The sequence below is a fragment of the Pezoporus flaviventris genome, unplaced genomic scaffold (assembly GCF_033815535.1).
Source record: "Pezoporus flaviventris isolate CSIRO_AGI_PZ_B2104156 unplaced genomic scaffold, CSIRO_AGI_Pfla_v1 ptg000015l, whole genome shotgun sequence".
Taxonomy (NCBI): domain Eukaryota; kingdom Metazoa; phylum Chordata; class Aves; order Psittaciformes; family Psittacidae; genus Pezoporus; species Pezoporus flaviventris.
In genome coordinates this window covers 37,833,057-37,846,078 of record NW_026892563.1, presented here as the reverse complement: position 1 = coordinate 37,846,078, position 13,022 = coordinate 37,833,057, and positions in this window count along the sequence as shown.

Sequence of the window (13,022 nt, the reverse complement as noted above, 5' to 3'; positions counted from 1 at the left end):
GAAAAATGTTGAAGAATCCAGAAATGTAAGAAATAAAGGCTTCAATTCTTGCTCTGGGCAAAGCTGTAACATGCATCGAAGTGACACTTCTTTTTAAAGCCCATAATCATAACCTATCATTCCATTTTTAGTTACCAACGCTGGTTTTAGTTTGCTCTTCTTTGCCAGTGGGTTATCTGAGAGATAAAGCAGCTTTGTAATCCCTAGACTCCGTGGAACCACAGTGTATATCTCTGTGTGCATGTTGCCATTCCAGAGCAGATAAACTAAGTGCCATGGAGCTTACACCTTCTCTGCAAATCGTTTGAGCACTAGTGGCTGTAGGGAATATATCTAAAAGAGCATAAGGCTGAGCCAGAAATGTCTGCATGTACTCTTTGTTTAGGGTTTTTTCCTTTTCCTCCCCTTTGCACCTGCTTGTATTCAATGGCAGAAAAGTGATAGCATATAAATACATACAAGCTGGTGAAAAATGCCACTTTTTTATCCATACCTCGACTCTTTTTTACCCAGCTGAGAAGTTAAGTGGGTGTATTACTGATAAGTAAAAGGGAGTTGAAGACTGTTGCTCAAGGGTGGAGAACAAGAAATTATAAAGTGTATGTCACCATATGAAAACCAGTTTGACATTTTACTGTGCTACAAATACATTTTCAGGCATTGATAATTTCCCATTAAAAATTTTGTTGTTAGAAAAATATGATATTTCCAAAGAGAAAACACCTTAATGTCAGGATGTGCCAAAGTGCAACCTCTGCTCTCTCTACCTGACTGCGTGCACTGTGGTGCAGCCTTCAGTTGTAACATGTGAAATGCTGCACAATGAATGAGAGGGAGGCAGCTTTAATAGACAGTTTTAACTTCACCTGTCATCATGCTTCATTTTCCAAGACTAATGTTCTCTGAGTTCAAAAGCCCCTTTTAGCAGGACAAACAGAGGTATTAGAGGAAAGTAGGCTGACAGAGACCCTTGCTGGCTGCAACCACAGAGACCAAGGTCAGCATGAAGCTCAGTGCCTTCCCTGTTGACTGACAGCCAAGTAATGGTGATGGCAGAATCTTAAGACCTGGCTGGTGGTGCTCAACCACGTCAGCCGTACCTTCTAATATCTGATCTGGCCTACAGGATGGTGTGCCTCACTTCCCCATACCTTAAACAACCAGTAGGGGTACTAAAGCTGAGCCTTCCTGGTAAGAAACAAAGAGTATATGGCTAAAAATTGTTGATTCGAAGTAGCCTGAATGGGATGAGTTTCTAGGCAAGCTACATAAGCCATCAAATTGATAGGACACTGCGGGGAGGACTTAGAATATTCTTCCCAGCATGACAGGGATGGATTTTCTGGAGGTGGCTGCTTCTGTTCCCGTACAAATGATTACTTTAATACAATAAAAAATGAACAATGTGAGCTTGGGCACCTACAGCCTTAAATAGCCACATCTTTAATTTTCATTTAAGTCTGTATCCATCAATAAAATATTTGATATCGTTCGCTAGACAACTGAGTTCTGCACAAGATGTTCAGTCTGGCCCTGGTTCATCAAAACACTTTAGTGCTTTGCTGAATCAGGGACTTGCTTCTCATTAGAGCAGGCATTTTTTATTCAAGGAAGGAGAGATCATGGTGCAACCTCACTGTGTGGTCTCTTGGCAAGTGCTGCGCACAGTAATAGGTTATGGATTAGGACCCTATTCTCAAGGCCCAGACTCTCACTGTGGGTCTTCCACCGGACACATTTTTCAGCCTGTAGTTATCAAACTGTCATGGAAGTACTTGAGCTTTGGGAAGGAGGTAGTTGCTGTTTAGAAGTGGTATTGATTTGTTTTATTGGGGGTTTTTGGTTGGTTGGGTTTCCCTGAACCAAGGAAATCCTTCTGTGCAGCCTCAGGATTATAGAGGGAAGATTAAAAGTGCTCTGACACAGAATCACTCATTGTGCAGGTTCACTTTTGGGATAATCCAACTCCCGGGAAGACTTTCACAAAGAACTACAAAACCAGGTATTGTGATAAGGCAAACACTGCAGAGCAGACATTGTAGTAGTTCCTCTACGTAACTGTCTCAAAAGCAGTATGTGGTAAGGAAGAAACCAAAATGAGTAAAGGCATATCCCCAAGGTGCATTTGAAGGATGTGTCACTAAGAAAGAGGGAGAGTAATCTCATTCAGGAGTCAGGCTGTGCCTGGGTGTCCCAAAACATCCATCACCACTAGCAGGGCAAAAGCTTTGCCTCACCACCATAATCTCCTGTCCCTTCCTTCTGCTGCCATGGCACTTGCTAGCTCTCCCAGCAACTGTGTTAACTCAAATGCTGTGAACAAATAGTATGAAGCAGGTTGGAGAACTGATCCCAGTTGAAACAAACATGTAGAAAGCATCCCATGTTTTCTTCTTGGAGTCTTTTACTCAAGGATCTGCTCTCACATCAGGTCCTCACAAACAGCAGTGCCAGCACGAGGCGACATTGCTATAAACTGGCATTGCCATCGTGGCATGGGAGCCAGGATCCCCACATTTGCTTATAATTGAGTATAGTTCCTATACAGGTCCCATAGTTTAGGCCAAGTGCTTCACAGTTGTTAGGTAAAGCACATGGAATTAGTAAGAAAATGCTCTTATCTGCCTGAAGCACAGTGGTAGGGCCTCAAGTAAGATGTCCCTGGGGTCCTGCAGAAGTGACAGAGCCAGGGAAGGACCTAGGAAACACCCCCTTCTGGATTTGGGACAGTCTGAATATGGTCCTAATCCCTGATGCTCAGAAGTAGTCCTGGAGTTTATGTGTAGAAAAATTGCTTGTCAACTTAGCTGGATGCATAAGAAGTCTAGCAAAGAGCAGGGATGTCACAGTAGTTCTCCTAAACCATGTTTGTAAAAGGGAGTTTTCTACCCTGGGAACCATGAAGCGCATATGCATGGTTGGTGTTTATACACAGGGCTATTTCAGGACAATGCAACTGCTGGGAAAAAGGGTGATTAAAAAAAGGTTTTGAAATAGGCAAGACAGCTCCATAAAATCCTCCACTGCCTGAGATGGAAGGCCAGCAAAAATAAGCCTCACCATCAAATACAATTCATTTCAGCTCTTGTGGTGGTGAAATAAAACAAGAGAACTGCCAGAACAGTGGGTTGCAGTTCATGGCACGAGTGCATCAGTATCATTATAGCCTTAAGATAAGCAGTTACCCTTAGTAAGAAATGCACATTCAGCAGCAAGATTGTTCTGTGCAAATGGGCTATAGCCAAGGACGTGTTGTATTCCCAAAATGTTTACTGCCCAGAGCAACTCCAATAGGCATGAGCAAGCAAAGCAGTGACCAGCTATAGATTTTTGCTTCAAGTTTGTGAGTCTTTCTTGTCTGCAACATCATTTTAACTCAGTAACAAGTTCTGTTTGCAGAACATCTTTCTCTTCAAGGATTTTACAAACTACCTGTTTGCACTGATCACTGTCCCAGAGAAAAAGAATAGAGCTGCTTTTCAACACTGCAATATTACTCTATGGAAAAATAAGGAAATTCATGACAATAAGAGAACCGATGAGTGAGAGGGAGAACTCAGATGACAGACATAGCTGACAAGGTTGCTGGCTCTTACAAAAATGTCATTATAAAAATGTTGTGTCTATATGTTCAGAACCCAAACAAGAAAGCCTAAAAAGCAGCCTCGACTCATGATAACAAATTTGGAGAAGGGTTCCTCAGCATGATGAAAAAGTAGAGCAACTTTTTGAAAGCAAATACTTAGAAATCCATTCTGTTTCTTGTTGCAAGAGCTCAGCCTAACCTCCTCACCATTACTGGCATTACTTGGGATTTCTGGTGTCCTCAAGGACAAGTGCTAGCCCAGAGATTTTTCCAGCAGTTTCACACAAATGTGTGCATATATTTTTGCTTCACATTTTAAGTAAATCATGGATGACTCCTTACTCCAACAGTAAGGACAAGATGTAGTTCCCCTCCAGTTTCAGAAAGAACATACATAAACCTGCAGGTTTACCTGAGTGGCGGAAGTTTGTTAGACCTGGGAAAGTTAGAGCGAAGTCCTAACAAGTGTTGTCTGTATTGTTGCTTATTCTGTGTAAAGACCAGAGGACCCGGGAGGTACCATACTTTAATCAGGTTCAGCATGTATTGCAAAGAAAGGGTTTGAGTGGAATGGGCACGAATGTCTGTCATACCCACAGGAGCATGTCTGGACACTGCTATCCTAGCACCCCACGTATGCTGAGTGTAGCTGTGGTCTGACTACAGAGCAGAGCAGCGGAGAGCTCATTACAGAATGATTTGGGTTGGAAAGGACCTTAAGATTTTCCAGTTCCAACCCCCTGCCATGGGCAGGGACACCCTCCACTGGGCCAGGTTGCACCAAGATCCGTCCAACCTGGACTTGAGCACTGCCAGGGATGGGGCAGCCACAGCTTCTCTGGGCACCTCACAGGGAAGAAATTCTGCCTAAGATCTAACCTGAACTTGCCCTGTTTCAGTTTGAACCCATCACCCCTTTTCCTATCACTATAGTCCCTGATGAAGCAACTTTCCAAAAGTTGGTGCAGCTCAGAAGTGGCTCAGACTCAGACCAAGGAAGGACCCATGTTGTCTCCTCCAGGCATGCAAGTCACCCCATCTTTTTTGGCAGCCAGCCACCAAGGAGAAGCTCTGGGGAGGATGCTGCTCTGTTTCTTTCTCCATCCCCTGGCTTTGGGCTCTGTAGACTGAGGGGATTTACAGCCCTGCTCAGAGATGTCCAAAAGGCTGCTCCACATTATCTGCCCAGATGTGCTTCTGATTTATAACTTTTACGCACTCCCCTGTATCAGCAAGACACCTCGGTGGTATCTCTGTGCTGCTGACGGGAATAGGGTGGCAGGTCTGACTGGGGCCAGACACCTCCACCCCATTGTACCAGGCAGACTATCATGCAATTGTCACACTTGAGTAGAGCTTCTGGTTGCCCAAGATAAGAGTTGCACATCAGCCAGAGGCTGTGATAGGTCCTGTCTGAGGGATTACACCCAGATTAAGAAAAAGTGAAAAGCCTGAAGTACAAGCTGGCAGTTGACAGGAACACAGACCACGCATATGGGAACAAGTTATTGTTGGGGAAGATCATGTGGATGCATCAGTTCCCTTGGCTGCACAAGGCGATACCCACTGAAAGGAAGATGCTGTCCACTTACCATGAGTAATGAGAGGTACACATGGGTACACCCTTCTGAAAGCTCACTCATGCTCTCATATCCTCTTTGATGCACTGTATTAGCCACTTGTGGATTTACCCAGCTGGCAAACTGTGTCTCCAATTGCAGCCCCACAGCAAGAACCTCATTGTGTCATTATTTACATTGTACAGAAGGGACAAAGAAACACAGCATAGAGGGGCAGGGTGGGATTCATGATGTTTCCATACTCAATTCATTCTACCAACATCCACCGCTGAACTTAGAAGTGAGGTGTCACTCTGGAAGACCCCACATTTCTCCTCTAACTTTGTCCCTGTTCAAAGGCCTAATTTTTTTAAATAATATAAAGTTAGGGACAGCGAATTGCACCAAAACTTGTCATGCCCAAGCTTCTTGGAAAGTTTGTGGCAGAGCCCATCTTCTGCTTGGGATACCAGGCAAAGTTGAAAGCGCAGCCTCTGCTTAGGTGAACATCGTCTCTTCACCCAGATATTAACGGTTCTTTTCAGTGTCTTTCTGGCACCAGCTGCTTTTGGGCAAGTGCAGCTTCTTTCATGCAATGCATAGGTGTACATTTGCCATAATGTTGGGTTAATAGTGCCTGAAGTTGTAGTAAATCTGCTGACTTGTAGCTTGGGGTTTTCCCCTGAAGAAGAGTGAGGTGCCTACCATTGTGCTTTGCTCCCAGCACTCTCCTGTCATCCTCTTTGTTCTTTCCCACAGGCTGCTGAAAAAGCAGCATTCCCTGGGGCCATAGTGTTAGCACTGAGCATTCCAAGAGGCAATTACAGTGCTGATGGTAGACCAGGCGAGCAGCTCTGAGGAATAGCATGTCCCAGGAGAATGTGCTTTGCTCCTCCAGTGAACATTACTTTCTACAGCACGCAGGTATCTGCCAAGTACATGAAGTACATCAGCCCAACTCCCTATCCATCAGTGTGGGGTTTTTAAATGATTATATAGTGGTTTAGGTGCGTTTAGACCTTGGCTTGCCAGCACATAGCTATTGTCTGCATGGGCTTGTCCTCAAGAAGCAATGCAGAGCCCATTAAGGTTAGTGATAGACCTGAGCTGCATAATTGAGATCCACCCTTAAGCCACAAGATGTTCTGATCTAACGCTCAAACCCAGCAGATTCCTCTGTTGCAGATAAAAGCAAAAACCCACCAGAACCAGCATTTCTAAAGGCGATTTCTCTCAGTTCTAAAGAGCCTGAGGATTTTGTTTTAGTTTGAGGGCTCAGTGTCACTTCAGATCTTGTTCCCATCTGTGAGCGTTCAGGAGGACTGCTGGATGCACTAGCTTCTTTTGAGCCTAGTCTCTAGCTGCATTGTAGAAGTGTTTAGTGGGGAGAGGCTAATCATGAGCTGAGTGAATACCTGAGAAAATTAATTTTAAGGCAGATCTGTGAAAGTCTTTTCTTGTGCCAGAATAGCAATATTGTTAAGGAGCATCTTCCCCACACACACACGCCTCTCTTTTTGGCAGAGAAGTTGAAATTTCTGTAATAGTAAAAGCCTTTAGTGCAATGCTGTTGAATGCATTTATAAGTCTTTTTGCCAATATATAGTAATTTTTGTTTCACTTACTGAAATCAGCTAAACCAACAGAACTCTCTTGTGACAGCAAAAGCAGCTGTCCCATGAAGAAGGTTTGCTGGGATGCTCTTCTGGAATACTTACACCTGGAAATTTTAAAAGTAATACCTCCCTGAAATAAACATGTATAAATATGTATACGTTGCAAAAAGGTAGTGAGGAAAACAGCCTGAGTCATCTCCAGTCTATACCAATAGAGAGATGACAAAGCTTTGCCTTGCTTCCAGTTCCTACATAGCATGAGCTTCCTCTCTGTTATTTATGCCTTGATAAGTAGGAAGACACCAGTAACAAACACCACCAGCCTTGTCTTCATTCTTTGCAGCTTATTACTTCAGAGTGTGCCTCTCCAAGGACATTGCCAAACTCCCCAGACAGCCTCCTCGAAGTATGTTCTGAAGATCTAATGCATGTCACGCCCGTGCAATCCTCTTTTCCTGCATCTCCAGGCAAGGGCACGTACTGCCCATAAAAGCATGCAAATCATTCCCCAAGAACTGTACCAACAGGTGAAAGAAAGTATTTCCTTGCCCTAAGGAAGTTACCAGCAATGAAGAGATGGAAAAGACTGGGGAAGAACGGGAGGGGGTCAGCTCTTCCCTGGCTGAAATAAGGGGGCTGGAACAAGATAGGTGATGGAGAAGCCAAGCTCACTGTGCTGGCTGGCAGGACCAGGGAATGGTGCAGAGGGCTTTCCTCCTGGCTCAGTGTACCCTGAGCTGATCATCTATGGTGACCCTTGATGGGCTCAGGGTGCTGCTGGTCCAACGGGACCAGTGTGGCTCAGGCACTGCGCCTGGCCTGAGCTAGCCTGTCTCTCTTAGCCATCATGGAGGGACTTCATCTGGCCAAGCTGCCAGCTGCCTTTGGCCAAGGCTACTAGCTTGGACCTAAGAGACATGTGTGACTTCTGGGGCCTGACTTAGTGCCCAGGGCACTGGCAGAAACACATTATTTCAGCTGCAGTGGGCATGGAGGAGGCTGCTTGGAAGCAGTTGATGTTCTGCTGCTGGCCTTTACAGGCTGGAGTTACTGCAGAAACAGCCTTTTGAATTTTACAGCTATTTTCTAATCTTACTTAACAGCTTGCAGAAATGTCCCTTTTCCTCTTGCTTCATTTCTGGGACGTTTCCCACGTATACTTCCAGTCTCAAAACATAGGCTTCCCTATGCAAGCTGAGCACATTGAGCAAGAAGCTGGCATTACTAAATTGGAGCGGTACCATCTTCTCCTGGAGAACCACGGCAGAGGAAACAAGCTTTGAAAACCTAATCAACTAGTCCTACAGGAAGTCACGAGACCAGCTCCACTCAAGCTAAAGCACTGAATGCTTAAACAACAAATTGCGAGGTTGATTAAAAGGAAAAAAAGCCTTTTAAATCTGTATTGGCCAATACAGTTCTAAAGGGAGGTTTATTGTTGTAAGTGTATATACTATAAATAAGGGGGTTATTTGATGTTCTGAGAGTTGTGCAACAGACTGTTCCATGCAATCTGTAAAGAAATGGTTTTAGCATGAGTGAAGTGGGTGGTTCTCGGGGGCGTTGGATTTCACCAATATGCCGAGGCTTCTGGGAGAGCTTCCACCCTAAAAAAGATGGATCTGTCATGTTGGGTTTCCTGCCTCTCCCAGGCAACTATGTGAGAAAAGGGCATTACCTCTGAGAGTAGAAGCAGGGGCAGGGAAGAATGTTTGGGTAAAAGAGGAGGGAAGATTCACTTACTGGTCTTCCAAAGGGGGAGCCTACTCTGCTTTGGAGTTTAAGAAATACTTTTCATCCATGTTGCCAACACATGCAACAGCGTATCAGGGGTCAGCTAGATTCTAGCAGCACTTTCAGAGTCCTTGACAGCAAAACATGAGTGCTTTCAAGATCTGTGGCCATCTAGCAATCCTGAAATCAGCTTATAAGATAGCAAGAAATAAATCACAGCACAGCAAAGACCAGTGTGTGATCAGACATGGGGACTCCAGACAGGGTGCCATGAGGCAGCTGTGGCAAGCTGGAGCACAACAGAAATATGTCAGCTCCCCTTCTTCACCTGAAGAAGGTGTTCAGGACTGTAGAGGCACTTGGGCAGAACTGGTACTCCACCTCATGCTGTTAACTTCTAACATTTCCACTCTCCTGTTGTGCCTATGGAGCCCAATTTCTTCTGCAATAGATTGCAAAATGTCTCTTCCAGATGTAATGGTCAGAGAAGGCTGGGGTGGAAAACAACCACGCAAGCGGGTGCAGGTTACACATCTGATTCCTGCTGGCAAGTAGTGCTCATGCCTCTGTTGATGCAGGATTGTGTTGTTTGTTTGATGTGGTTGCGGTGGGAAAGCCAAGCTCCTTGCTGTCAGTGCACCCAAGTTAAGGAGCGTGAACTGGGTCATTGCCACTATAAAAGTGAATGCCTTGAAGCAATATCGTAGTGTAATGAAAAAAGGTAATTAAAGTACTGCACCTAATTCTGTGCTTTGCACTGCGTAGCTGAGTAGTTACTCGTACTAGACCTTTACACCTGTCTGACCACAAGACTAGATTTCTACCCTAAATCTGAAGGGGAAAGAAAAGCTTGATCCAAAGGGTAGGGTTTAGAGCTGAACCATGAATAAGATCAAGCTGTAAATTTGTTTCCTACTGTGCCATGCACTTGTATACAAGGTGCGCCCATGCTTCCTCCTACAGAGGTACAGCCAGGACACCTCCGGCTCCCATCACCCAGCCCCACACAGAGCTGACTGAATGTATACCCCAAAAGGCTGCTTCTTCCAAGGAATTGGAAGATTCCTTGGAATCCCAATTGCCTCACCCATCAGTTTATGCTGATCTAACCCACCTGTTGCTCTGAGGCATTATCATACATACCCTGCCCTGCCTGAACTGCAGGGACTTTTAAGAACTGATGGAACTGGTGGGTGGCAGTGGCAGAGACTGTGAGTTCTTACTGGAGGACTGCTGACCCTTAAAAATTTGGAACTATCTCCCCAATGCCTACCATAAATCATTCTTACTGTAAATCAAGCCAGGCCTGCCTTGCTTCTGTGAAGATGAAGAACAATGCATCACAATATGTATGAAAGGGCAGGCTTTCTGGTCTCTCCCCAGTTGCTGTGTCCATAGGAAAACATGCCAGGCTCCATCACATGTTCTTGCTGCTTTCTCTTAAAGTTTTTCTCACCTGTCCAAGCCTTTAACCTGATATAATTCAAACTCAGTCTTGATTCTGACACCAACATAAAATTCCCCATGGCCTTAAGTTAACAATTCCCTGGTGGAGGAATAGAAAACTGAAATGTGGGCCCCATTTGTCTATGACAATACTTGCCCCTGGGTCATAACTTCATAGGGTCTTTTAAAAAAGAAAGACTGAGCAAAACTCTTGCCTTTAGCTGTCTCTAAAGCCTGGATAAGCCTACACTTGAAATGAGTACGTGGGCCCATAAACAGAGCCTGACACACATTAATTCCTGAGCAAAACATTAATAATTCAGGAGAATTAGAACTTGGGATGCTCAGCTTGATTTACCAAAAAGGTTATGTCTACAGATTGAGTTGCAGGTCTTAGCACTGAGGCTTGCATGCCCTCTGTGGTGGTGGAGCTGGAGGAGCTTTTGCAGATGGCATTCCTTCTCACCCTCACATGAGCATGCACAGCAGAAGACATGGTGTGCATTACTGCTCTGGGTTTCAGTACATCTACAAGTGGTAACCAGAGCAGCCATAGCAGAGCCACGGGAAGGCAAGCTGAAATCGATCCAGGAAACATGCTAACATCAGTTATCCTGTTGCAAATCCCACTGAGAGGATGTCAGCGCAGCAATATCAGAGCTACTGAAGAACAGGCCTTCCACGTTTGACAAATACAAAAATTAATGCAAATCCAACAAGTCTGCAGCTTTCCATTCTGCGGCATAGACATTCCAGGAGAACATGGAAAGTGACTGCAAGAGAGCTGAATCTCAAGGGTATCCTCTTGACCTCTGAAACATGGCATCCAGGAGGAAGGCTGACACATCCAGAGTGCCAGGTGATAACAGAGGAGGACATTCCTATCAAGCTGACAGTCTGAGTGTTGGTTGCACAAAAGTTCTGACTGGTGTAATTGCATCTCAGGACAGGGAGGAAAGTTAACAGCCTTACAGCTACCTACTACAGGCTAAAGGCACTGTATGTGCCAAGTCAAAGAGAAAAGGTAGACTGATGTGCCTTCAGGCTCCTGTGTTCTTAGAGAAAGGGACGGTTTCAGGGTGTCTGGGATGCCTGAGTGGCAGGAAACGGCACTGGAGAGCACACAGCAGCACAGGCACAGCTGCACTTTGTACCACCGCAGTAAAGCCAGCCCAGCTGCCCCGACAGAGGATGCTGGGCTGGCAGCTCTCAGACAAAGCCCTACCTGCCAGGCACCCTGCACCACACAGTCTGTGTGTCCTTCCACCCCTGGCTGAGCTATGGAGGGATGCGGAACCACCAGCAACGCATGATACCTTGCACATGATACCTTGCCCCAAGACCTAAGATACCTGGTGCTTCACCCAGCATGCAGAAGGCTACATCAGCACCTACCTGCGTCCTCAGAGGGCTTCTGGTCAGCCTGCCACATCCCCAGGTGCTCAAGGCTCCTCCACAGCCTCAGACCTTGTACAGAGGGTGTGAAATCCACATCTTTGTATTCATCTGCCTCTCCCACCATACCACAGGGCTAGCAAAAGTCATGCTCCCAGTGCTGGGTTTATCTCCGGTTCTCAATGACTCTCAGCTGTGTCTCACTAATCAGAAAAAGGCAGTGCTGCCAGGGCTGTCTTGATGTTTTTAGGGTTCATCCCATTTGTGACCTTGCCTGAAGGAGAGGGGAGATAGAGGTCAGCCCCTGATGAGTGGTCTGACATGGGGTGGTGGGGTTGGGGAACTGCTCCTCCTGCTTGCTGGTGCTGGGGCTTCACTGAGGGGCTGCTCTGTTTCTAAAAGCTGTTCCTGGCAGAACTGCTTTGGAAGCTGTGGTTTTCCAATTGCAGGGGCTACATCCTCTCAAGCCATGCTTCTTGTTCCCTTTGCAACTTACTATAGCAATGAGACAAGAAACAGATAAGGCTGACACTGCTAAGGTACTTCAACTGGGTTACCTGGAAAGCAGTACCTAGATGACAACTGCTACTGAGATGGGATTGTTCTGACTGACTTCTGCTGGACTTGTCTCAGCTTTACCTGTTCTCTGCCTCTTCAGATGACAAGAGTTAATGTCCTTATTCTCCCCAAGTTGGGCAAATATCCAGCTGAACATGGGGAGGGAGAAAGGACAAGGGGTTATTAGCAGCCTCAGGATAATGTATGAGAAACTATGGGCTGTGTCCATCACTCAGCTCCACCACAGAGGCTCAGACTGGGTCAACACTGTTTCTGCACTTGTAGAGCATAGATAATCAGTCCTCCCAAATCTGTTGCTGGGAGAAAGTTCATTATTGCTCATTAAAGCCTTTGAGGTTTTTAAAGGGCAGGCTAGCTGGCCCAAGTACTGGAAGTCTATCACGCAGCTGGAAGGCACTCTGTGACTTGAAATACAACAGCCCTTTGCAGGGGGGAGGATCATAAATTCCACAGGGTACCAGATAAACTGGAGGAGGTAAAAAGACAAAGGGGCAACTGAAATGTCAAGTCCCTTCCCCCCATCCCCTGCCTCCTCCCTCCCACCTTTGCCATGCCAACACAACAATAACGGTGTGACAGCCCTCTCCATCACTGCTCCGGGTGAAAGCAGTATAGGGTTATGCTGCACCAGGCTTGCTGCCCATGGACTGTGTCTCTCCTTCATCCCTGTTCCTCCTCCTTGGTCAGCAGGTGGACAGCCTGAGCAGCCCCTTTCCTGGGAAAACAGAAAGAGGAATGGTAATAGAGGGGGAAGAAAGACAGGGTTGGAGGAAGGCAGGATGAATGGAGGGTTGCAGTATGGAGCGGGATGAAAAAGCTGGAGCTGAGCAGAAGGAGAAAAGAGAGTAAAAGAGGAAAGGGGAGAAAGGAGGACACAGACACCTTTGCAAAAGAAAGGCAGTGGGTGGAAGCAGGGAGCAGGGTCTGGCAGTGGGAACTGGTGTTTGCGCACACTCCTGGCAAGTGGGAAAAGGTCACACAGAGCCTTCTTCGCAGCTCACACATCTCTGGGCAGGTGCCTTGCACACCCAGAAGGTAGCACTGATGCACAGTTACAACCTGCCACCTCTGGAGCAGAGTTTTGGGACCAGACCAGAGATCCACGAA